The 25,086-nt window shown below is 46.5% G+C and overlaps 1 long non-coding RNA gene across 1 annotated transcript; it reads left to right on the forward strand.

The window, feature by feature from the left end:
- The first annotated feature begins 125 nt into the window (after nucleotides 1-125).
- Nucleotides 126-22,973, forward strand: LOC142601114 (uncharacterized). The gene is made up of 3 exons (XR_012834717.1): nucleotides 126-5,503; nucleotides 20,567-20,770; nucleotides 20,989-22,973. It is a non-coding gene; the product is annotated as an uncharacterized LOC142601114 (long non-coding RNA).
- The last annotated feature ends 2,113 nt before the right edge of the window (nucleotides 22,974-25,086 follow it).

Below are 25,086 nucleotides of genomic sequence, written 5' to 3' on the forward strand. Positions count from 1 at the left end.
CAGCGTTCATGCACCAACATAATTCTTGCAGAAGATTGTGTGAGAGAAGGACAATCCTTGCAAGCAGAAATTTCCTGGGTGCTTAGGATTTGAGGTGGGTACATCTTCAGTGAAGACTGCCCCCCACAAAAAAAGAGAAAGATCCATGCTTCTGCATCTTAATGAGAAGAAAAGCCTTCCAAAGGCATTGCTCCACTTCTCCATAAAAAGAAAAGAGATTCCTGGCCCTTGCCAATCCAAATGGCTAAGGTTTCTAAAAGGGTTGCCACAGGGTGTTCATCTCTGGTCTGTTCTAGTGCCTTAAATTGCCTTATTCTCATTTTGAGATCCGTAAGAAATTCCCTGTACTGGGCAGCTGCAGCGCTGAGGACTAAACCTGCAAAGTCTTTGTTTCTTTTGGACAGAAGTTTCTTAAAAAAATAATGCAGGCATCAAAACTATATGTGTATCAGTCTTTTCTTCAGCTGGAAGAGAGGCAGCATTCATACTGGGTAAAGGTTCCTAATTTTACATATTCTACATGGCCATTGTGTTAATGTTAACAGTCTCTACTTAGAATGTCACTGTCACTAGTAATTATTTTTGCATTTTCCCCCAGAGACACTGGTGAAGTCAGTAAGGGTTTCAGACACTGGGCCTCTTCTGAAACAAATCATGACAATATTTGGATTCTGGAGCCAGAATCTTCACCCGTAATGACTTTCCTGGTGTGGGACAAGGGTTTTCACCTATAGATGTACCTCCAATTTTGTTCTCTTTTATTTATTGGTGTTCCTTTTCAAGTATCTTGAAACAGTGCCATGCCTGCTTGCTAGCCAGGCTGTTTTCTGGGTAGCGTATGAAGAAGATACCCACTGCAGAGAGGGGAGTGCTGGATGCTGCTGTGTGACTGCATCGTGTTGCGTGGGAGCGTGCGGTACTGGTCAGTGCTGGTGAAGCGGGAGTTAATACCTCTTGGCTCCTGAGCTGGTAAAATGCATGTTTGGGATTGTTACAACTGGGACGTGGACAGTCAAGCCTAGCAATGAAGCTTGGAGTGAACTTGGGGTGAAGGTGGATATCATCTGCCACAGCTAAGACTGGCATGAAGCCATGAAGCAAAGAGCTGAGGAGGTGCCCATCCATCTACAGCAAAGGGAAGGATGGTGTCAGCATCACAGTGGCAGTTTGCTTGGGCAGACAGACTGGGGAACAGGACTGGTTGGAAGGGGAATGGAGGTGAGCAAGGCTGAGGTGCGTGGAGGGTGTGTGTCAGGGCTGGAGCTGCAAGAGATGGGGCTGTGAATCAAGGCAGGGAACGGGGTGGTTGCATGTTCCCAAGGCATTTCTGTGCAGATGGATTGAGAATGAGCCTTAGTTGTGGGATAGCGTCAACTTCCAATGTTCGCTACAGCCACTTGTAGCCTGGCCTGAGGAATGCCACACTCCCCAGTGGGCAACAGTTCATCACGTTGACTTCAGGAGTCAAAACACAAGTAATTGTAGCCTGAGCTAAAGAGCAGGTAGAGACTACTTTCTGCCTGTGCGGACTATAGACAGAGAAGGCTGTGGTGTGCTGTAGTGAAGAGTTTGGGTGGGAACATCTCTCATTTTTCTGACCCTATGTAAGGCTAAAGCATCTCACCTTTGCTCTTGGACCATGATGCACTAGGCACCTACCTCACTGAAATTTGGCTTTCCTCCAGGATCGGTATTGTAGAGAAGAATTGTATCTCCTCTAGTGCACAAAATTGCTCTGACAGCTTATCACTGCTTATTTACCAGCTGACTGTTCTCACTTTCTTTAGGGGCTAGATAAGCACGGTGAAACAATTACTGTGCTTCATTGATGTGCAAAGCTTCATAGCCTCCTTGCTGTTGAATTCCAAAAACCAGCTACATTCATTATTAATTGAGGTTTGTCTTCCAGAGATTATGAAGGATGATGATTCTTCAGTCATAGCAGGCACGATTATGTGCACTGACTCATGGACAGTTATTTTCAACAGACCTGCTTATGTCACCTTGGCATAAGTAAAAGGTGATGGCTAAATCTCTTAATTTTATCAAGATCTTGCTCATAGAAGTGTAGGACTGAAAGAAACCAGCTGGGTCACAGAGTACAGTCTTCTCTAACTCCAGAAAACAAAGCAATAGACCTTAAATTCAGACTTGGAGAATACCTGCTTCATCTGTCTTCACATACCATGGGCCACAGGGCATGTGGCCTGTTACACTTTGAAAACTTTAGATTTTTGGTAAAAGGTCAGAAGCCACAGTGATAAGTTGGACTACAAGAAGATCATGGGAGAGAGCAAGAGTACCAACTATGTCCTAGATCCTTTCAAAGGTAAAGACTGAGCTCCTCAAAACATAGATCTTCCACTGTGTTTACAGTTGTGTGGTTTGGTGGTCAATAGTAACTATTCATTCATTGGGTTTATGTAAGGTAGAGCAGAATATCAACCTTTTTCCAATTAGCTCAAGAGACAGGTGACGTGAAGTTTCGTTTCCCTCAGTTCTACTTTATTCCTTTATTTCTGTTTGATAGACCTAAAGCTGTCCAATAATGGTTTACTCCATCCCAGGCTGCATGGCCTTTAGCAGAATTAATTCTCTCCCAGCTCATGTTCTGTGTTCAGAAATGTGAGTCACAAACATTCTAATTGGGGTGGGGGGGTGAGGGTTGCTATGTAATTATTGGAAGGGCACCAGGAAGCCAAATAGATCCATCAATCTAAACTTAGTTGTAAAAAGTCTGCAAAAATACCTGATCCTTTCAGACTTCCATGAAAAATACCTGCTCAGCCCTGGAAGGGTTGTAGGAAAAGGCTGAGTTTACTTGAAATGCAAAGGCACACAACTTGAGTCCTTCAACAACCGATTCAAAAAAGAGGAGGCTCTTGGGCACGGTGTCTGATGGAGCAGAAGGTCTATGCTGAACCTCACTTTATGCAACCCTATGTGTAACTGCTCTCTAACTGGGCAAGCTGTGCCATGTTGTGTGACCAAAACACCTGCCTAAGTGGTCAGCTGGGATCTCCCTCGTTGTGAGACTCTTCATCTGCTAGGTAGGGTGGCAATGTTGGTTGTGCCTTCTGGGAGTACCTGTTCTGGGAGCTGCTGTGCTCCAGAAAGCCACTGTGATTTGTCAGCCCCTTGGAGGATGCTGAGAGCAGATGCAATTTGAACAGCTTGTTAGGACTTCTGTGGCACTGCTGAGAACTTGGCTTGGTTTCTCTTCTGGACTCAGCTCAGCCTTGCGGAGTCTATTTTTGGAAGTGGTGGCAGCAGTGCTGGAGTCAGTGTTGTGCTTCCATGAAGAGGTAAGCAACATATGCTTATTTTAAGATTGCCAACAAGAGCAAAGTCCATCTGATTTCTTTAAGCTGAACATGCAGCTGGATCCGAGGGAAGGCAGGCAGTGCAGCAGACAAGAGAAAGCTGCTAGACTAAATAAAAAGATTAGCGTTCTTTTCCCCTCTTTATTCTGTTGCACTTATTGACTGTAGAGAAACCACAAACATGGATGTCATGGCTAAATACTCTCCCTGAATGGCGAGCAGAAGAGGTTAGCTCCTGCACCCAGCGAGGTTAGAGGCAGCAGTGTGTCCGAAGCGCTGTGCTTCCAAGGCGTGCCTGCTGCTCTGGTGCTGCTGGAAATACTCTGAAGCTTTGGTGTCTGTGGCCCTGGCTGAGAGCTTCTAAGACCCAAACGGCACGGGAGCTGCGGGCAGGGTGCGTGCTAGGCAGATCCTGGCTGGGGCTTCTTTGGGTGCTTTGAGTATGGCAGGTTTCCTCCAGAGTGGCAGGAGGCTGAACTCCAACTATACTCCAAAGTAAAAAAGAGCAGCCTGGTACACCCCTCTTCCCATAGCATCTCATTTCCACACAAAGCCTTGGTTACTTAGCTTGACTACATAATTCACTGCTGTTAAAGCTTGGTTTTTTCATTTGCTTTTCAAGAGGGCAACAGAAAGTTATCACTTCTTTATTTGCACAGGTATGTTAAAATATTATTTAATTTAACTTAAAAAAAACCAACCCAAAAACAAAAAACAAAACCACCCCCAAAACAAACAAACAAACAAAAAAACCCCAAACCCTAAACCAAAAAAACTTAGGGATTTTTTTTTTGTTGGTTATGAAAAAGGTTCCAAACACCTCAGCTCCAAGCAGTAAAGCTGCATTGCCGATCAACAAGTGCAGTCCTTTACTTAATACGCATAATCATTATGAAGCCATCTACCAGCATCTCTTTACTAAAAATGCATTTTCCTAAAAAGCCCTGTCTAGTTTAGCGTCCTTACCAGAGCCTTGGAACACAAATGTTTGTCTTGCATTCCTCTGACCTTTCTGCAACCCAAAAATAGCTGTTCCTACCCCACTGAACTTTCTACGTACATAAATAAATTTGATGCCAGCTACATTTGAAGAAAATAGACTCTATTTAAAGCAATTAGTTAGCATCACAGATAGTTCCTGCCCTCCCCGGTTCCCCTGGGATTGTTTGCCCTTTTTAAATGGAATAGGTTTGGATATAAAGTATGTGTCTCTGGCTTGCCCGGTCTGAAGGGGCCTCCCACAGATGCTATTTAATATATCCTCCATTAATTTGAGTAGGAGAGGTCAGTATATTTTATCTATTCGTCTAGAAGGAGCTGTCAAATTGGATTTGGAGCTGGATGATTAGACATGAAGATAGGTAAATTTAAAAGAGGGGGAGGCATGCCCACAGGTAAGTCTGAATACAACCCCACTTATTCTTTAAAAAAAAAAAAATTGATTGTGCAGTGTTTATAATAGACTTCAGATAATGCTTTTGTTTTTGTTTAAGGTTTATTTGTGGAGTGTCAATGTTCAGTCTGCATATTCTCCCCAAAATTACAAAGTCCTGAAGTTCTTTGCAAAAATCACACAGTATAAATGCATTTTCAAAAAAATCAATTAAATTCCTCCTGTCCTTTCTCACTTGTGTTTCGGGGTAGTGCAATATGGACATTGCATTTCTTTCACTCTTAAACCTGTACTGTAGTCAGCTCTTTATTATAGAGTGTGTTTCTGTGTGTGTGTATATATATGTGTATGTACGCATATTTATCCTTGAACGTATAAGAGATCGACCTTTGTTTCAAAATGGCATGGTTTGCATTTATACTCAAATACTTTGTTTTGTCAGGCTGCCCTGCCCCAAACAAACGTCTGAAGGCATCTCAAGTTGGCAAGATAATCAGCTCTGACCACTTTATTTCCATTCCTGACTGCTTACTTTTTCCCATGAGAAAATCGTTTTGAATGACGTATTTAACTTGTATAAGGGAATGGAAGCTCCATTCCTGCAAAACGTGAAGGTTCCCTGGCTTGCTATTCTTGTTTCGTGCTCACCACAACTTATTACAGATGCATGCATGGATTTTTTGTTTGTTTTCTTCCCTGGCAGGTTTCCACAGGAAAATGGAGGCATCACTTTCGGTGCATCCTCTGGACTAAAAGTTTCCTGGCATCAGTGAAATAAAGCAAGACGGTACGTAGTGTCCCAGCCCTGGCTGAAGTTGTGATAGTTAGCTTGTGAACCTTTAAAACATGTTGGGTTTTTTTATTATATATTTCTTTTTCTTGGTTTAGTTGTCTTTCTCCATCTTTAGTGACTGAAAAATGACCTGATGTAAGGGACCTTAAAGGGAGCTTTTGCTAAATGTCCAGCCTTAGTGCTCCCTCCTGCACTTTTAACTTCCTCTCTGTCATACAGACGGTGCATCCCTTAGCGTATTTGAGTACTTGGTCACCTCTTCTGCAGGTTGAACATCTCTCCTAGACCTACAGTGGCTCTTAGTCCAGTTGCTCGCGTAGCCTTTCGGGCTGTAGTGCAGCCGGATGGGAAGCGGGCGATGGGATGGCATTGGGACTCTGCTCGCCTTAGTGTGTAGTGAGGTCAGGGAAAGGAAAGGGAGAACAACAGCTATCATAATTCATTAGAATGGTAAATAGTTTGGGTTTTTTGTTTGCCAAGGCCCAGGGGACAATGTGTTTCTGCTGCATAAGGCAAGTTCTGTGAGAATGTAGGGCCCTCACCGTTGCTCTCAGGCTTCCACATTTTACCCCAGCAGGCTCAGCAGGTTCCTAGAGAAACCTGTGCATGGTTGTAGGTGCAGCCCCGTCCTGAAAACGCTAACCTCCAGCACGTGGTGGGGTGCACCTGGCTCCCTGGCAGCTACATGCACGTGATAGTGTGTCTGTAGGGCTGGGGTGTGCCGGGGTTTCCACCAGCTGTACCAGCAGTGTCTGCGAGGCGGCTCTGCGGGGAGGTGGGGAACGGACCCTGCGGCCTCCCTCTGCGCCACAGAGCCAGCCGGCAGCTCTGACGTGTGCATATCTGTTGCAGCCTTATAAAATAAGCTGCTGCGAGCTGGATGGCATCAGTGGCATCCCCTGAGGTATTGAGTGGAAATGGAAACCAGCCTTGTGTGTGTATTAGTGACCGACTGCAGCACGTAGTCTGCTTTAGCTTGTGCTACGACTGGGAGGCACTCCCTGCTGAAGGCTGTCTTCTGGCCTTCTCTGGAGAACGATGTTGCTTATCCTGGTTTTGCAACTTCAGTAAATCCTTCGCTAACTGTCTTTTCTAAGCGATCGCTTAGGTGCACTGTGCTGGGACAGGTGGGGTTTTTCCAGTGCGAGATGCTTTCCTACATGTTGATTGTGCCTGTACAGTTGCAGAAGCTTTTGATTAATGTATCACCTGGCTTTTCCCTAGATGCATGCCACATATCTAACCTCTTGAAGATGATATACTGAGAAAGAAAGATGCAAAATCAATTTGGGATATAGGAAGTCCCAGGCTTATTGGGTTAGAGTGAATATATTTATGTCTGATCCCATTGGTGTCAGGAGTTCTGCTTCCCTGCTTCGAATCTTCACCCCATATTGAAATTAAAAGTCTTGGCAATCAGCAGTGCCAAGAAATAAATAACAGACCGAGATTCTCTCTTCAAACGTGTCCCCAGTGAAGTTTTGTGCATGATTATTTTTGTTTTGGTTGCATCTCTGACCGGAACCAGTCCCTGCCAGTGGCATGGCTGAACAGCAGCCCGCGCTTTGGGGAGCCTTCCATCCATTGCACGGGACAAGCCCAAGCCAGGCAGGAACGCAGGAGTGACAATAAACACATGAAGGTTTCACACACATCAGCTTCTTGAAAATGCTGTACACGCTGTCAGTCTCTGAAGGAATAACTACGTTAGGCGAAATCTTGTAAGCGGCTTTGAGATGCCCTCGCAAATTCTGCAACAGGGACTAAACAAGCGGGAAAACAATCACCTAGAAAGGAGATCTCTGGGAGCCGCTTTCAAGGCAGGCAGAAGTGACATCGCAGAAAAGATGCTTCATCCAACAAAGCAGTTCTTTCAGGGAGTCTTTTCTAAAGTCAGGGCAGGATTTATTTGTAGTAACCTACGATTGCTGAATTGACATGTGAATAGTTGAAATAACCAAGAAGCTATCTGTGAACACGTGGGCATGTAATGACTGGGCAGCACACCCTGAGTGAGGGTGCTGCGATAATGGTGTTGCTGGGGTGTGCAGTACTGGCAAGGGGGGCAGAAGGGGCTCCTGTTTTCCAGAACACAGCTTCTCATATGCCTGCCTTTTGCCCAAAAGTTCAGTATTTTTAACATCGTTCTTTTAACATCCTTGCGATGCATCAGAACAAATGGGGAAAAAAGCACTCTGCGCACGTTACAAAAAAACCCCTCCTGGGTGCACTTTCACTACATTTTGGAAGAGCGCTGGGGAAATCTCTCCTCTGCACACCGGGATGCTGAGGCTCAGCCCCGGGCACCAGCCTGCCCTGCAGTGCCTCGCCAGCTGCGTGCAAGGGAGGTGGCACCGGCCGGCGGTGCAAGGCACCGAAAGTCTCCAGTCTCTCCTGGTTTTTATCTTGGTAATAACAAGCTCATGAAAATGCTGTTGAGTGTTTCTGCAGCCAACTGGCAGAGCAGGAAACCACTTCTGAATTAGAGCCAGGAGTCACTTGTAAAACACGCCGGTGGCCGCCCCGCAAAGGGCTCGCAGCACCTCGGGCGTGTAAATTCAGCACCTGGCGGGCTTTGGGCTGCTTACAAACCCCACAGGAGATGGATAATCATCCCCTCTTTCTCGGAGAGGAGCAGAGTGAAACACAAGAGGCGAAATGCTCCGATAATGACAGTCGGCTCCTGCCAGCACTCTGCAGTCAGAAAGCGAGAAAGCGGTGGCTCCTGGAGAGCTGCCAGGCATTTCTCAGAGACAGGCGAGAGCCCGCGTGTGCCGTGCAGGGCACGCACCGTGAGCCTGCGGCATCCAGGAGCCTCCAGCGTGCCACAGTACCTGGGTCTGGAAGCCCCACGGTGGTGTGGGCCGAGGAACTCCAAGGCAGCAGCGGGTGAAGGCTGGCACCCAGGGCTTTGCTCAGTTGAATCCAGAATGGAGGTAGCGCGTGAATCCTGCTGAGGACTATCTCTGCTTGGTGCTCGGCTGTGCTGCGAGGAGCTTGGGTTGTTGCTAGAGAGTATTTTTGTCTTGTGCTTGTCAAAACTCACAAAGCAATATGGTATGTTTTCACCCTCAGTTTCCACTGGAAATTGCTTTTAGAGTGACTCATTCCTTACTTGTGTTCTTTTTGTGGTTCCTGACACTTCCACGTTTCAGTAGCTCTTCGTTTGAATACACACAGCCTTGATCACTGGCATTTTTTGTTTTCTTCTTTGAACTGTTGAAATTAAGGGTTTGTAAGCCCTCAGAAGCCAGACGTCCAGCATCTTCAAGAGTGAGACCTGAAACTGAAGAATTATTTCACCTGAAAGAGGTGAGCAGGATCTCAGTGTGCTACAGATGATCTTTCCCTTTCTCCTTCCTTCAAGATGTTTTTGTTGAACAATTCTGCAGGGATTTGTGCTGCTGCTTCTTCAGAGCTCTCTTTTTTTGTGTGAGCTGTTTAGACTGATAAATCTTCCACACAGGAGCATCCCTTTTTTTTTGTTACCGTGTTATTCATATACAAAAATGCAGCACTGGAAACATAGCGCTTTTGCTGCGAGACCTGTTCCAGCTGAAGTCCTCATCCAGGAAGTCCCGATGTGGTCTGCTGCCACTAGAATGTCTGTGTGGATAAATGAGAACTGTGTCTACAAGGGACTTCAATGCAAATAAACTGAACTCTGCCTGTTTTCGACCATCTTACGAAACTCAGACTTCTCCCAGATAAAAGAATTCAGCATCAGCTCTCTAGCCTGCCTTAGGACTGTGCATGAACTTTAAGCTCCCATAAATATAACAAAGTGTAGGTTTCCAGGAAAGGGAATAATTAATTTGAGGGACTGATGTCCTTTGCTGCATCCCAGAGGACAGATCCAGCTGAGGATCCTTCACTCTTGCTTGGAGAGGCTTTGCTTTTGGCAACACCGGGTCCTAAATCTGTGCTAGCTCTACGGTTGTCAGCAAACTATTCTCCTACCCCTGTCCTTTTCCAGATGTTCAAGAAGTAAAGCTGCATTTTACTCTTATTGTCAGCTGTTTGACAGTGCTGCTGCTTTTTAAATAAATACAAAAGTTAAGATCTTAAATCACTGATAAAGTATGAACACACTTTAAAAGCACATTTGAGTAGAGACGCTGTTGCTCACCTGTCAGGGCTCTGTTGCTGTTGGTGGAGCTCAGCTCACCCTTGGCTGAATGTTTCAGGGAGCGTGCTTTGCTCCCCTTACAGGAGACGCGACTCTTTGGGCTGGGATCTCGGGAGAGATCTCCCTCTCCCGTGTGCTGCTTGTGGTGCGCCCCCAAACACCCCGCTGGCTGTTTTACCGTTGGATTGCCTGCCCCCTGTATCAGTGGAAGGTTTGCCATTGTTTTTAATAGAAAGAAGATCAGGTCTTTAACAGTTTAAGATTTGATGCGCTTTCTTTATTTTACATCATTTCAACTCACTCGTTGAACCCTAGGAAAAATGTATAATAAAACTGGTGGAAGAGGCCACCCATACTAGGCAACCTGTAGCCTTACAAATTCTCCCAAATATACTTCTCTGCTCCTTGCAAATCCAGAAAGCACCCAGCTCTTTTGCTACCGAGTGAGGGGTTTCTGGTGATGAGCTGGGAGAGAAAGCAGACCTTTGCATATCCACAAACAGGCATTGCAAACACATTATACTGCAATATATTTTGCCCTTTTTTGTTGCTGGGAGGAAAAAAGTGCCGACTAAAAACTGTGCTTTAAGTGTTTCTGCTTTTCTGATGGTGAGTTTAATTTTTTCTGGTACTTGAGGCACAACTTAAATGATCCTACTCTCAATCATCTTAACAAACTGGTCTCACGTCCAGCGAGGGTCTTAGAGCATCGGCTGCTTGAAGATGCATTTCAGTGTGGAGATGCCTTCTTGAAAACTTCCCACCTGGCTGCAGGGTCCAGCAGAGGAGTCTGGAGTTAGCGAGGCCAAACCACCCTCAAGAGATGCCTCTGTCTTTCTCCTGACTACACAGAAAGCAAAGACAACTGGTACATGGTGTTGGGGGGGGAGAATCCGGGCTCTCACTTACAAAGTGGGAGCTATCTGACAATATTTTTTTTTCTGAATCCAGGTTTCTGAAATAACTACCATATTCCCTTCTGATTTGGGTTTTGCATTGCATAGACCTCTGGAAAAATATTGTCCTTATGCAGATCTTATGACTTGCCAAACTTTATTTATTCTTTGCTGTCATGTCACCTGGTGATATATTGATGTTCGATCTTTGGGTTTTCTTTACGGCATGAATTTACTCCTTCTATTAGAACAACAGTCCTGAAATTAATACGAAGTATATTTTAGACCATATGTTTTATCTGATCAGCAGAGTAATGCAGCAGAAGGAATGTGACAAGGCAGGCAGTTGTTGTTTACTGTACTTTTTCTAGCAGACCAGTGTAACCAGAACACAGTTAGGTTAGATGAGAGGGATGGGATGGCTTTGCTTTTTTTTCTGTGCCATTATAGCTTGGACAATGTCCTGAAAAATATTGTCAAGTAGAAGGAATGTTGTAAAATGGCTGCAGCAAGTCATTTCGTCATGAGCATCGCTACCTGTATTGCAGTAGTATTTATTCATTCGCTTTCCTCGCCACCTGTCTGCTCTCCCTATGCTAATCTGTCCTTGTGGTTTTACTTCATCTTTGCTCACCGGCGCTCACGTGGTTGCTCCTTGCCCTTGCTCTCTTTCCTAGTAACACCCAGCAGTTACTGTAGCTGGTAATGGACAATTCTCACTCAGGCTCCCGTTGACTTCAACAAAACCTCTTTTCCCGTATGTTTTTCCTAAAGGGGCAGATACTCTGGTAAGTGCTGAGGTGATGGAGAGCAAGTGCCACAGCGCTGGGCTCTGCTGCCCTCTGAGCAGATCCCCGGGCAGAGCCTGGCGAGCCGGAGCTTGCTGCGCCTCTGTGCAAGCTCTGAAAGGAGATGCGCCCTCCCGCAGCCCGCCCATCGCTGCCTGTTTGTAAGACCCTACAGCAACAAACATGGCTCTATCTGCGAGCGCAACCACGTGCGGGAGAAAGGAGGGAAAAGGCAGCGTGATTTAGCACCAGGATATTTAAACAATGTCGGCGTTTGAAGTCTAGCGATTCTGCTACAGCAGCAGCTGTTATCAAAAAAGGGGCTGGACACTGTTCTGAGAAAGAAATTCAAAATTAGGCTTCATGCTGAGGCCACAGACTTAGGATCTCCCAAAGTCAGAGCCAGCACACAGCGTGGAAGCAGGTGTGGGTCTCAGAGCCAGTTTCCAGAAATTAAGAATATGCTGGGGTGGCAATTGTCTACTGCTGTATCGCTGATGTGCAGCATACAGTCAGCCCTTTCTTGAACTGGGCTGCTCAAAAAGAGAGTGGTCAGAGTACCAGAGAGGTTTAATCATCTGGGACAAAAGTGGGTATGGGAAGGTGAAATAAATCAAAAGATGATTTCATTTACATTACCCTCCGGTCAGCTTTTTTTGGAAAAGAAAGTGAAGGCAGCAATTTTGCCTTCGTGCTAGTGTAGCTACATTAGTGTAGCATTATTGGGTTCCATTAACTTATTAGAATTATATTAGAAATAATATTGTCCAGTCATTATTGCCATTGAAAATGAATTAATATATGGGATCAATTTTCTACCTAACTGCGTAAAATGGTATACTATCTGTTGCAGATGGGACTGTAACTCAGATATTCAAAAGGTGGAGACTCTTTTGATGATATGTGACCTTGGGAAGGCTCAATATTGTATAAGTGATAGCTCTCGCTTTTTACTCATGACTCCTTCTTTGATCTGAGTAAGCAGCTCAGATCTTGTGTAAATGAACAGTGTTTCCAATAAATGTATATATTTACAGTGCATTTCATGTATAAGAGCTCAAATCAACTGAAATGCTAAAACGTTTCTTTAAATCAGGTTTGGGTTTGTTTTTTTTTTTTAAAGGAGTTTAGATATACATGACTTCATGTTTTCATTTTGATCAGCTCCTGGTCTTTATGTTGTATGGATTTTGTATACCTCCATCCCTAAACTCATGTATGCAACCGCAAAAAAAGCCCCCAAACAAACCAAACCTCAATTCTCAGGTGACAGACACACACTTGAAAGAAGAGGTGATTGCTTTTAGAAGTATGTCTATCAAAAGCAACATTGACTAGGTTCCTTCTACACAGACTTTTGTATTAGATGGTTAAGTACCTTGAGAAGTAGCTCATGGTAATAGAGATAAATGTGTCAGAAGGGTGGTGATGGACATTTTATCCATCTGTTTTCTGGCTGCAGCTGCATGATGGACAACCAGGGGATCAAGGACAACCAGGGGATCAGGCCCAGCCAGCACGGGTTCGTGAAAGGCAGGTCCTGCTTGACCAACCTGATCTCCTTCTATGACCAGGTGACCTGCCTAGTGGATGAGGGAAAGGCTGTGGATGTTATCTACAGGGACTTTAGTAAAGCCTTCGATACTGTCTCCCACAGCATTCTCCTAGAGAAGCTGGGGGCTCATGGCTTAGACAGGTGCACTCTTTGCTGCGTAAGAAACTGGCTGGAAGGCCGAGCCCAGAGAGTTGTGGTGAATGGAGTTAAATCCCGTTGGCGGCCGGTCACAAGCGGTGTTCCACGGGGCTCAGTCTTGTTTAACATCTTTATCAATGATCTAGACGAGGGGATTGAGTGCGCCCTCAGTAAGTTTGCAGATGACACCAAATTGGGTGGAAGTGTCAATGTGCTCAAGGGTAGGAAGATTGCAGAGAGATCTGGACAGGCTGGGTCGACGGGCCAACGCCAGCTCTATGAGGTTTAACAAGGCCAAGTGCCAGGTCCTGCACTCTGGTCACAACAACCCCATACAATGCTACAGGCTTGGGGAAGAGTGGCTGGAGAGCTGCCTGGTGGAAAAGGACCTGGTGGTGCTGGCTGACAACCGGCTGAACATGAGCCAGCAGCGTGCCCAGGTGGCCAAGAAGGCCAACAGCATCCTGGCTTGTATCAGCCATAGTGTGGCCAGCAGGAGCAGAGCAGTGATCATCCCCCTGTACTCAGCACTGGTGGGGCTGCACCTCGAGCGCTGTGTTCAGTTTTGGACCCCTCACTACAAGAAGGACGTTGAGGTGCTGGAGCATGTCCAGAGAAGGGCAACAAAGCTGGTCAAGGGACTGGAGCACAAGTCTTTATGAGGAGCGGCTGAGGGAGCCGGGGTTGTTTAGCCTGGAGAAGAGGAGGCAGAGGGGAGACCGTATCGCTCTCTACAACTGCCTGAAAGGAGGCTGTAGTGAGGTGGGTGGTGGTCTCTTCTCCAAAGTAACTAGCGAAAGGATAAGAGGAAATGGTCTCAAGTTGCATCAGGGGAGGTTTAGATTAGATATTAGGAAAAATTTCTTCACCAAAAGAGTGGTCAGGCATTGGAACAGGCTGCCCAGAGAGGTGGTGGAGTCACCATCCCTGGAGGCGTTCAAAAAACGTGTAGATGTTGCACTTCAGGACATGGTTTAGTAGACATGGTGGTGTTGGGTCGATGGTTGGACTTGATGATCTTAGAGGTCTTTTCCAACCTTAAAGATTCCATGATTCTATGGTGGGAGTCAGGATTTCCCTGTTCTCCTGAATTTCCTCTTTGCAGTGGCTAATGCAGAAGAGCCGATACTCTCATTCGCTTTTTGTTTTGTTAATGGTTCTCTCTTCATTTGTCCGTTAGTGAAAGTAGACAGGTGGGATTTTACCTATAGGCAGCCTATAGCTTATAGGACTGGCATAATCCTTTAGAGGAAAGCAGTGGAGCAAAGTGGATGAGACTTTTGTTTAGACAGGGATTCCGTTCCGAGCTCTGCCTGAAGTGACCCTGCGCAGCCTTCCTGAGCCTCTTCTATTTTATCTCTGACACGGGTGGATTGATACTTGCTTTCCTCATAAACCAGGATGGAGCTGTGCTTAGTAATAAACTATCTGAAGTGTCAGTATCGTTAGGCATAATCAGGGGAAGAAGTAAAAGTAGGACTGCCGAGCCTTCCCCTGGCTAGCAAGGCACTCCAGCAATCCCAGCTGCTCTTCCAGTAAGTGCTAGGGTCTGCTGGGTTGATTTGGTTGTTTTTATAAAAGGATGGAGGAGGTGCAGTGGGTTCAAGACACATGCTCAGAGGAGGTAGGTAAAGCCTCTTTCGAAGTGCTAAAAAAGCATACAAAAAGTGAGATTCTTCTTTTTTTCAGTGAGTGGATTTCACACCGGCGCCACGCCGCCTCTCAAATCCTGTTGGACTCTCTTGTCAGGAGCTGAATTCTTACTACAAACCCTAGAAATAAAACAAGCTTTTTAAAGGTATGCTGTTAAAACAGTGTAGTTTTTACTGTCCTTATTTCTAGAAGTAGATGCGGGTCAATGTAAAGGGTGAAACGTTTCCTAGAGTATGCATATATTTTTTGCATTCAGTCTGAAAAAGAAAGCAAAATGAAACTGAGGCCGATTGATCTGGGTAAGTATCAAAAGGTTAAGGTAGGGTTTGGGATTTACTAGCAATTTTGAAAAATCAAAATCTCCAACCCCGTAATTGCTTCTTTTTGGTATCACAGATGGCATCTTGAGAATCTAGCCTGAACACAACGGGAATGTCAGCATGAAAGATTTTACTATTTCAGGTTTTTCTCAGTTTTGTTTCATCTAGAAATATTAATGGAGTTCAGATGTAATTCGGTGGAGTCCCATGTATAAACATTTGTCTGCTGTCTGCATTTATCCTAAGCTTTAGTGTTCCTCATCAGCTTTATCATGTAGAGGAAACTGTTTAAAAAATATATATATATATTTAGCTCTACTCAGATCAGCTCTTTTTATGTGCTTGCTTTGTACTTGATTACACTGTGTTTATGTCCAGATTTTCTCAGTTCCTTTTGTAGGGCAATTTTCCCTGGTTTGGATGGGTCTTTGAAACCAAAAAAGGCAAAAAGAGCATCTATTAAAGAGAGTTGAAGGTGTGATATTTAAACCTCTTTAAATCTTATTCATTTGTGGTTGAAAAAGATTTCAGTGTAACAACTTTGTTAGGGTCTAGGGTAAACAATCACTAGAAAATGAGAAAAATGTAATTTAATCAGAGCAGATTAATTACGTGCATTAATGAAACCAAAATGTGTATATATATCCTCAATAAGCCAAGTACAGGAAAGCTTACTTGGGATTTCATGTACTCAGTCTTGAGCAAGAGCTAGATTTTGGTTGCTCAAATGTCCTTTTCCCTGCCCCGCTCTCCTATCTTATCATCACCCCAGCCCTGGGGCTTTGATATTTTGACACCTGCTGGGTCTCAGGTTGAACCCAGTTAATTAGTCCATATGTTGTTGTTTATTTCAATAAAAATACCAGATTACTTACAGAGAAATTAAGCAATCTTTTCAGCCTCTGAGCACAGCCTCATGGGACAGCCAAGGACAGCTGTAAAGTTCTTCTTTTTAAGAAGTTCTGGTTAATGTCAGCTAAGAAAGCTCTCGGTAAACAAATGAATAATTGATTGCTCAGCTTTCACATAGCTACTGCGTTTCTGGGGTCACATGACTCATTTGTGAACCATTCCTGTCGTCCTAATGCCATAACATTGGAGAAATGATGATTGTTTCTTGGAGGATTCTTCTGTGGACATAGTTGCCAAGACCAAAGCTGTAATGGTTTGTTATTATGACCTTTGTTATTCCATTAGGCTCAATAGCTTTAAAAAAAATGATGTGTGCATACTTTAGGAAAGTTTTTACCCTTTACATTGACCTGACATCATAGTTTATACTACAAAATGTATTAATGACAAAGTAGTGTTTTCATGTCAGGAGGACAAATTTTAACAACTATAATCTGCCCTTAGTCATCATAAATACAAATGTATTGGTAAAACAGACCTTGTTAATGCAGCCAAGACAAATGCTAGACCATATTTCAAATCAATTGAAGCACTAGCCTGTACAGTCCGCGATTTTTTTCTGTAGCTTCAAATACATTATTGTCAAACTCCTGTTAACATGCGTTTTCCAGTGGGTATTGTAGAACAGTAATGACCCATCTGATGCAAACAATCTAGGTCGTTTTTCTCGATTACTTGAAGATGTGTAAATGCCTCTGAGGATATGGAAGGCCATAGGGAGCATTCAATTAATATTGTTTTGATGGTTTTTTAATACTTGAAAAATCAACAGTAAAAAACCTTGTGAGCGTGACAGTACTTGCAAATTGCCTTGTACAGTAAACAGTTTCATTTGCAATAAATTCTGTGCATTATAGTTAACCGAAGTGCACCCCTGCTCACTGCTGAGATGATGTAAAGTAGGCTCACCATTTCCAATTGCTCCAGCACTTCAAGGCCACTATGCTGTCCGCAAGTGCTCCTTTCTGGTTCTGCTTCCATAAATTCATTAACTATATTAAAACTATATGCAAAGGGCAGGTTTGCTTTCTTCCTCAGTTTACACCCTTCCTTGGGCATGCAGGGGCTTCAGGGGGCAGAATGGGGCCCTGGAAGACACTATGAAACAGGCTTTCTTCCAGCTCCCACTCGTGTTTTCTAGCTAGCATTAGAAGAGCTCTTGTCACGTGGATAGACCTGCTCTGAGAGGTCCTGAGGACATGGGTGGGAAACTCTTGGCCTCTTTTCTTCCAGTGTCTTTCTGGAGAGGAAGTGCCTGTTACTGTACCTATCTCTGACACCAGCATGGAGACTTTGCTGTAAGGAATTCATGCAGAGAAAGGAACTAATGAACTTTCAGAACTCTTTCACGGATTTGTAAGGAAGCAGAATTGATGCAAATCTGGGTATTGGTGTGTGGGGCTGGGGCAAAGGGAAGTTTCCTCACTCTGCTTGCAGGAGATGTTGAGCTCACCAGAGAGAGGTTTACAGGAGAAATGCACCAGAAGGTCTCACTTCTGTTAACAACGGCACTGAAGAAATGTTTCTGTCACTTAAACTAACACTGCAGTAAGGCAGTGAGAATACTTGTCCTATCCAGAAAGTAAGCTGAGGAACAGGTATTTACTGCTACAAAAAGTGATGAATAATTCTTAATGTCAGGGCATAAGAAGAAACTTAGTTCAGCATCTCTCTGCAAGGAGAATACATCCAGGGCATGTTGTTATCCCGTGCAAATGGATAGGAGCATATTTAGAGACTCATCTTTCTCATTTTAGACCTAAATCCTTGTGGAAAATAGTATGCATCTTAGGAATCCTAGATGCAAAATTATCATGCTTCTGCTTGGTGCTGTTTAACTGCTGAATTAATCAAGTACAATTGCTTAAGGCCCGGGAGGGAAGGATGTAATAAATCTTGGGAGTATTTGTTCTGGTTTATGGCTGGGATAAGCTGCATAACATTAAATCAGATGTTATAAACATTGGCAATGGCACATTTTCCTTACTCGGGGCATCGTGGCATGAGTCTTGAGAAACTAAAGAGGGTATGTCTTAAGGGCTGGATGCATTTCTTCTTTTTTATAATCGAGGGCATCGCTTTGCGAGGGGTGGGAGCGGGCCGGGTTGCTTGGCGAGCCGCACGCTGTACATCCCGCGCCGTCGGGCAGAGGGCAGTCGGATACCGCAGACGGTGCGGGGAGCCCGGCTCCGGGCTGAGCCTGCCGCCTCCTGCCCTGGCCTGCCCACCCTGGGCTGGGGGCAGACAGTACCCCCTCCCCATCCCCGAGTAAACTTGCGCTTAGTTGGAGAGACGGAGAGATTGATTCGTTCTACCTGGACTCTGATATTCCTCTGGCGTTGGGAGAAATTGCTGATGGTACATGGAGTTTCTCCTTCACACTGGGAGCAGGAACTGAAGAGACGTGCAACAACCAGTTGCAAAATTGTCCTCCCTTAAACTTGTATTTTCCTGCGTTTAAAATGGAGCTGCCTTGAGCTGTTTTCCTTGCTGCAGTGGGGGACGGTCCCAGCGCGCTGCACTGATCAGAACGCGCGCTGTTCTCATGCACGGCACGTCCTGCCCTCTGGGACCTCGGTCGCTGGAAGCAGAGCAAGGAGGCAGATCCTCTTTCCCCAGATAAAAACCCTACGTGCCTGCCATCCCTGCAAAGGGAGCTTTGTCTCCACTTCAGGGGACAGTGTCCCAATAGAGCTGCGGGGTTTTCTCTCCTCATTTACAACTACCTGAACAGGCTGGTTGTACCACGCTTGTACGCTGCGTGCTTTGCTCAAGGCTGCTTGGGACCTTTGGAAAGTGTAAATGTTGTCAGCCTGGATGAGGGGCCGAGGCTGGACCCCTCTTGTTCCAGGGAGGGAAGGGTGTGCTGAAGTGTCTGAGTGAGCCCCGAAGGGCCAGCAATGCTCCTGCTGCAGCCAGGGATGGGCGAGGAGCTGCTGCTTCTGCGCCCCAGCCTCCCTCCCTCCCTCCGCAGCCGTCGCTTGCTGACTCGCCGGGGGAAGCAGGCAGAAGGGCTGTGCCAGTTGTCTTGCCCTGGTAGTCCGTGGCCCTAGACTCGGTGCCAAGAGCTGGTGGTGGTTGGTGCTTCAAGGTCAACACCAGAACTGTGAAGGTTTGGGCTGTTCCTCAGGGAATAGCGAGGAACAGTATGCCCCGAGGAACCGTACCCTGTGGAGGTTGTCTTCTTGCTCAGGTATTTGAGAGCCTCTGGATGATGGGAGGGTGCAGCTGGAAAGGGTCACTTGTGAAACGGCTGCAGAAGGTGCATTGCAGAATTTGAGCTTTTGTTGTGCCACTTGTTTAAAGGAAGGCAGAACAGGAAGGGCAACCAGGCTTTTGTGGTGGGGAAGAACACGGTGATCCCAGTACAAATCAGTGTGTTGTCAGAAGTCCAAGGCTGCAGCCAGCCTGGAACAAGAAGCGAGCAGCCCTGTTTACCTCAGGGCTATTTTAAAAATGTCAGTGCTGTCCCTTGGCTTACTGCTGAAAGGTGTAGCTGTTACTTCAAGTGTTCCGGTACTTGATGGCCACATTGTTGGCCACGAGGTGGATGGTGGGCTGGGTGACCAGGGACAAGTGTCTGCTGCCAAGGCTGAGCAGGTACTGTTCACCCATCCCCTTGGACTGTAAAAGCCCAGCAAGGACCAGTGGGACCGCTTCGCTTGCACCAATCCCCAGTCTGGTCCCAGTGCTCCTCTGTGTGCTGGGCCATCTCACCCAGCTCCTGCGGGCTCCCCAGACCTTCCCATAAGGAGCTGCACAGTCACCGGGCAACGTGTGAACAGAGAAATCAGCCGTGCTTTAAAAATGCAGCTGAAAACATAAATGATGCGGGATGGACCTGCATCTGGGGGGGTGGCCAGAGACTCTTCTGCTTGACGTCTTGCAGAGGCTGCAGCGTGGAGCACATCCCCAGAGCTGCACAGGGTGGGAGCCGCCTGCCACAGCAGCCTCGCAAACACCAAATCCAAACAAATAAATATTCCAAATGAATTCCCAGCTCCGGTGCTGGCAGTGCTGGGGATGCTGCCGGTGCCTGTGGGCACAGCCTCAGCCAGGATCTCCGGCTTTCTGCTCCCTGGCACCTGCCCTCCCCGTGCCGGCGCATCGGGGCTGCACGGGCCAAGCGGGACCACGGGTGTGCATCTCGCACGTGGTGCCCCGGTCCTGACAGCTCAACACCGCGCCGGTTTTGTTTGCAACAGCTGTAGAGAGCAGCAAGGCCACACTGTGAAGTATAATCATTTTTTTTATTAGAACAATTTCCTGGGGAGCTTTTTTTTGCCTTTTTTTCTCCCCCTCTTTTTCCTTCTGTAACATTGCTTTAGGTTTTAAGAGGGGAAGGAAAATAATAAATAGTCTAGAGAAAATAGATTGCCGGGACCGTGTCGTATAACACTGGAACAAAGGGGCATTCAATGAAATTAAAAGGTGGCAAACTCAAAACAGATCAGAGGAAGTATTTTTATATGACGTGTGTTCAGGCTGAGGAGCTCCCTGCCGCAGGAGATGGCAAAGGCCAGCAATGCAGCAGGTTTTGGAAAGGGCTGGCGTTTGGATGGGCAGTGTGAATGCTGAGACTTACCGAAGTCAAGAAAGGGCACGTCGTATTAATAGGGTAGAAATACGAAGCTTTTGGGCAAAAGATGACCTCTGATTATCGCAGGCTAGGATCCGAAGTGGGACGGGTTACTTCAGGACGTGGTGGGACTCCAGGAGCAGGTCTGAACATCACCGGGACAAAGCAGCGATGCGGGGAGTGTCGCACAGGGAGCCTGCGGCAGCACCAGAACACGGGCGCCAGCCACGGGGCCACCCTTCCTCTCGGGGCCAGGCTCTGGCTTTCAGAGGGGCTCTTCGCGTGAACAAGGTGAGCAGGGCTTGGCCACGGACGCGCTGGACTTGCCTCTGGTGAGAAATCGTAATTGCGAGTGTCAAGGAACTTGAGTTTTATTCCTCTGCTTCAGTGTTGTTATAAAAATAAATCTCTTTGGAGATATTCATAAAAGTTAATAGAAGTTTTGAATAGAGCTTTTTCCCCCCCCCCCCCCCACCAACCTAATAAAAGGTATTGCTTTTTCTCCCAAGTATTTTTATATTAGCAGGCGGTGGCTGCCGCTGGAGGAGAACCGTTCTAGTGCTGTAAAATGACTCCAGATGGAGACCTTCTCGACGGCCGCTGACTGCAGGCCCAAGCAAAGCTGGAACGTAATGCTTGTCCTGATGGTCACCATCCTCGGCCAGGAAATAGGGGAATGTGTTTGGCTCGGGGAACAGCTGCGTTCTCCCCTTACGACATCTGATTTATCGTATGTCTGTTAAAACAATAGTTCTGGAATAATTTTTAGATTTGCTTTAAGAAAAGGAAGAAAATGAAGATGAATGAAATGGGACCGGTGCTCTGGGCTTGACAGGCATAGCGCAGAAACCGGTCCCCACAGACTTGGTGCTAAAAGTCACACTGAACGTCTGGATCCAGTGCTCCTGGCAGATCATTTTTCCATCTGCTTGGGAAAGTCACCGCCACTCTCTCCCAACAGCTGGCGCGGGGATGCAGCCAAAGCTTCCTCTTGGCAGGCTGTGCCGGCGAGGGCTGCGGGTGCCCACCGCCATCCTGACCAAACGCTGTCAAAAAAAATCAAAAATATACAACTTGAGTGGAAGTAGTGCAGGGAAGGAAAAAACCCCTTTTTCCTGCGTGCAGAGGTACGTCGCTGCCGTGGTGGCAGCGAGGCGGGGGGCTGAGCTCACCCGGGGCTTGCTCAGGACATCTCCGCAGAGCATCCGGTGTCCAAACACGCTGCCGCAGCATCAGGAGGGCATCCAGGCTGGAAAGGCAATACCAGCGCCAGGATACGCAGCAGCGGTAATGGAGTAAGGATTTTCTGTCAAATGCTGAAATGCTTCAGGGTTTACCTATCACGGTCTCAAATCTAAACAAAGAAAATCCTGGCTCTGGTGAGGCAGTGAACAGATGCTGCCTCTTGTTCCTTCTGCACTGGAGAAGGCAAAGGAAGTTATCTATTAGCTGATCCAAGCTAAGGCGCATAGTACAAAGGATCTTTGCGTCATCCCCCATTTTTACTCTTGCAGAAGGAGAAAACCCACCCTTTCTCATCTAGCAGATAATTTATGCACGCTGCCTGTTTTCTTTGGAAATGGCTTGCGCGGCACTAGATTTTTTATTCTCTTTTTTTCTGCCGTCTGCCAGGTTTTCTGCAATTTTCTAAGTGACCCACGCTTAAACAGCTTGTCCTGGCTGCCGTGCTATTGTTCCGCACGCACGTGGTATCGCCACTATTGCTGCCGGGCTGTTTGTCTTTCGATTACGTGTGGCTTGAAGATTAAGCCTCAATGAGCCGGCACCGTTAGGTTCACACGAGTTTTCCTCTCCTGCGGCAGCTCAGCCTGGCAGGTGACTCGGGCATTGTTGTGCCGTGTGGGGCTACGTACGCACGTAGGAAGTTCACAGGGGAGGTTTTTCTAAGCTTTCCTTTCCTGGCGAGTGATCTGTAAACACGCTGTCCAAGCCAAGCATTTGATTTTTCTGTTGTCTTCATGGCAGCACGCTGAGGATCAGCTGCGCGCCACCGATTTTTTTTTTTTTTTTCCTCCCTTCAGAAAAATCGGAGATTTCAAGGAGGTGAATTGTAATCCATTGTTGGATACCAGTTCTGTTGGGTTTCCTTCTCCGCTGAAAACAGTCGACAGGAAAGTAATTACAGGAGCAGATGTGACTTGTGACGTAAATGTTACTTCTGGCCTTTTTTTCTCTCTCTCTTTTTTTTTTTTTAAGTAGTCGAACGGTGTGATTCCAAAGCAACAGTCAACTGGTACATGAGACACATGGGCCTATGGTGGCCATTTCAAGCTTTTCCTTGACTCAGTCAGATCCAGGGATGATTTGCAATACTTTACAGGTCACTTTTTCAAAAGAAATTAGTAAGAAAGACAAATTTTGGGAGCAGCTTCAATATGTGCATCCTGTGTAACTGCCTGCATGAATCCCGCCACTTTATCCACTGACTTACTGATGTCTCTGTCCTGAGCAAGGCATTGAAGTGCTGCTTGTAATTCTTCTGGAGTAATAAATCAGTAAGTATTTTGCATCTCACCTTTCTATTGAAGACAAGTTAATGCCATAGTCTAAAGTCTGGAAATAGAGCTGGATTAAGCTGTTTAGGTCTTTTAAACCACCTCATTTTCAGGATGTCAGGTAATTTCTGCTGAATCAGGTGCAGCTGTAAGCATGTTTATAACCTTTCTAGATGCTCACTTGTCCAGATGTTTTGTAAGGATAAGCTCAGTGAGCTGTCACGTTTGCTGTCCCTCTGTGCCCGTGTCGAGGCCAGCAGTCCGGCCGGCCCCTCGGCTCGGCCCCTTCCCCGAGCGGTCTGGTGTCCGTGGGTCACCCCGGGGCTGTGAACTGTCCCCCCCCGCCCCGGCAGCTGCAGCCCGAGAGCTCGTGTCTTCCAGCACCAGCAGCTGGATGTGTCCGTCGGCTTCCTTGGTGCCAGCCCAGCAGTGCCTCAGTGCTGTCCTCGAGCTACGCGCCAGCCTCGGAGCTCCGAGAGCGGTAACCACCACTGCTGGAGCCCCGGGAGCCGGGCCCTGAGGATGCTCGTCTCTTTACGCACAAAACTTTAATCCTTCCCAAACTCGCCTGGCAACATCTGCCCAATGCTCACATGTCAGCTGGAAAATGGATGCACCGGCTGTTCCCGACTGGCGGTGGCAGAGCCAGGAGTAATGGGTACGCACCTCGTGCGGGGGCTCGTGTCGGTGCATGTCCCAGGGGCGTTACGGAGCACGCCTGCTGCTCGGCGCCGCGGGGTTCCTCTCCCTGCCCCGAACACCGCAGCCACGCAGAGACACTAGAAATAGTAGGGGACGCTACGCCCTCTCTCGAAGTAGGGCATTCCGAGGCTTAATTTATTTCGTGCCCTTCTTTTGCTTTTGTGTTCTGGAGGGGTGGCCGAGGACAGGAGGTTGGCAGCCACAGCTGGCAGGAGCGGCCACCGGCGCGCTGCAGCTCCGGGTGGCACCTGTTTATACGAGGGCTGACTTTGTCTCACGTTAAGTTATTCATATTCTCTTATTTCTGGCCAGAAAATAGTTCTTCCAAAATGTGCCCTGCCTCATTAACAGTTCCCACCCAGGGACCTCCTTTCAACTTCGCCAAGCTTCCCAGCACCTCGCCGCAGGGACCGGTCGGGGACACAATAGCTCCGGCCTGTTTATTTCATTTCACTTTTCCTCTCTGCTTGGCTGGCAGCCAGCAGAGATGTTCTCTGCAAAGATAATAGTTTCGACTTAATCATTCACCTCTTATGTGTCTAAAAGAAGTTAAGGAGACTGGAAGTTTCCAAGAAAAATAAATGAACAGAACTCGGTCGAGGGGGCCTCTTTAAGGCTGTTTTATTGATTTAAAAAAAAAAAAAAAAAAAAAAAAAAAGAAGCAGCAAGCTGTTCCTGCACATCACCCATGCCCTATTTAATTTTTAAATGTGTGTTTAAATTTGGAGGGACAGTCATGAATAGGATTATGAAGTGTTTCTCTTTGTGAAGGGATTTGCAGCATATTTGGAGAGACGGCTCCAACTTGAAATTCTAGTTGTGTTCATTTTGGGAGTTGTAGAGCTGGATCTGGACCTTGGGGAACTCCTTCCTAGTCCTGCATTTGGGTGACAGGCAAAAACTCAGCCATTTATTTGGTTTTGTTTGTTTTTAAGGGGACTGTGATTCTGTCTGATTCCTTTTGGGGTTGTTCATCATGTCCGATGTTTCAGAAAGTTGGAGGACCCAGTCCCTTCATGATGGATCCCATTGTGTTGTCTCTAGTTAGGCAGCCACCGTCACCAATTTCTCTTGGAAATAAGGCCTTCGTTTAAGCCACAGAAAAAAATATCTTCCTTCCACCTGGCCCGGCTGAGGGACAGTGATTAAACCCCATATCTTTCTCACTTGCATATCCTGTCCATAGAGCTGCTGAGAAAATGCGTGTCCTTGGGAACTGTTCATAAAATCGAAAGGTTTCTCTTTCAACAGCATTTAACATGGAGACTTTCCAGATTTACTGAAAACCTGAAAAATGGGATGTTTTTGGTGAAGAAGCAAGAGAAATCCCTGCTCACTTGTAGCTGGGGGTGGGTTAAGACCCCAGCCGTAAGCCTGAACCTGAGGAAT

The sequence above is a fragment of the Balearica regulorum genome, chromosome 3 (assembly GCF_011004875.1).
Source record: "Balearica regulorum gibbericeps isolate bBalReg1 chromosome 3, bBalReg1.pri, whole genome shotgun sequence".
NCBI classification, from domain to species: Eukaryota; Metazoa; Chordata; class Aves; order Gruiformes; family Gruidae; genus Balearica; species Balearica regulorum.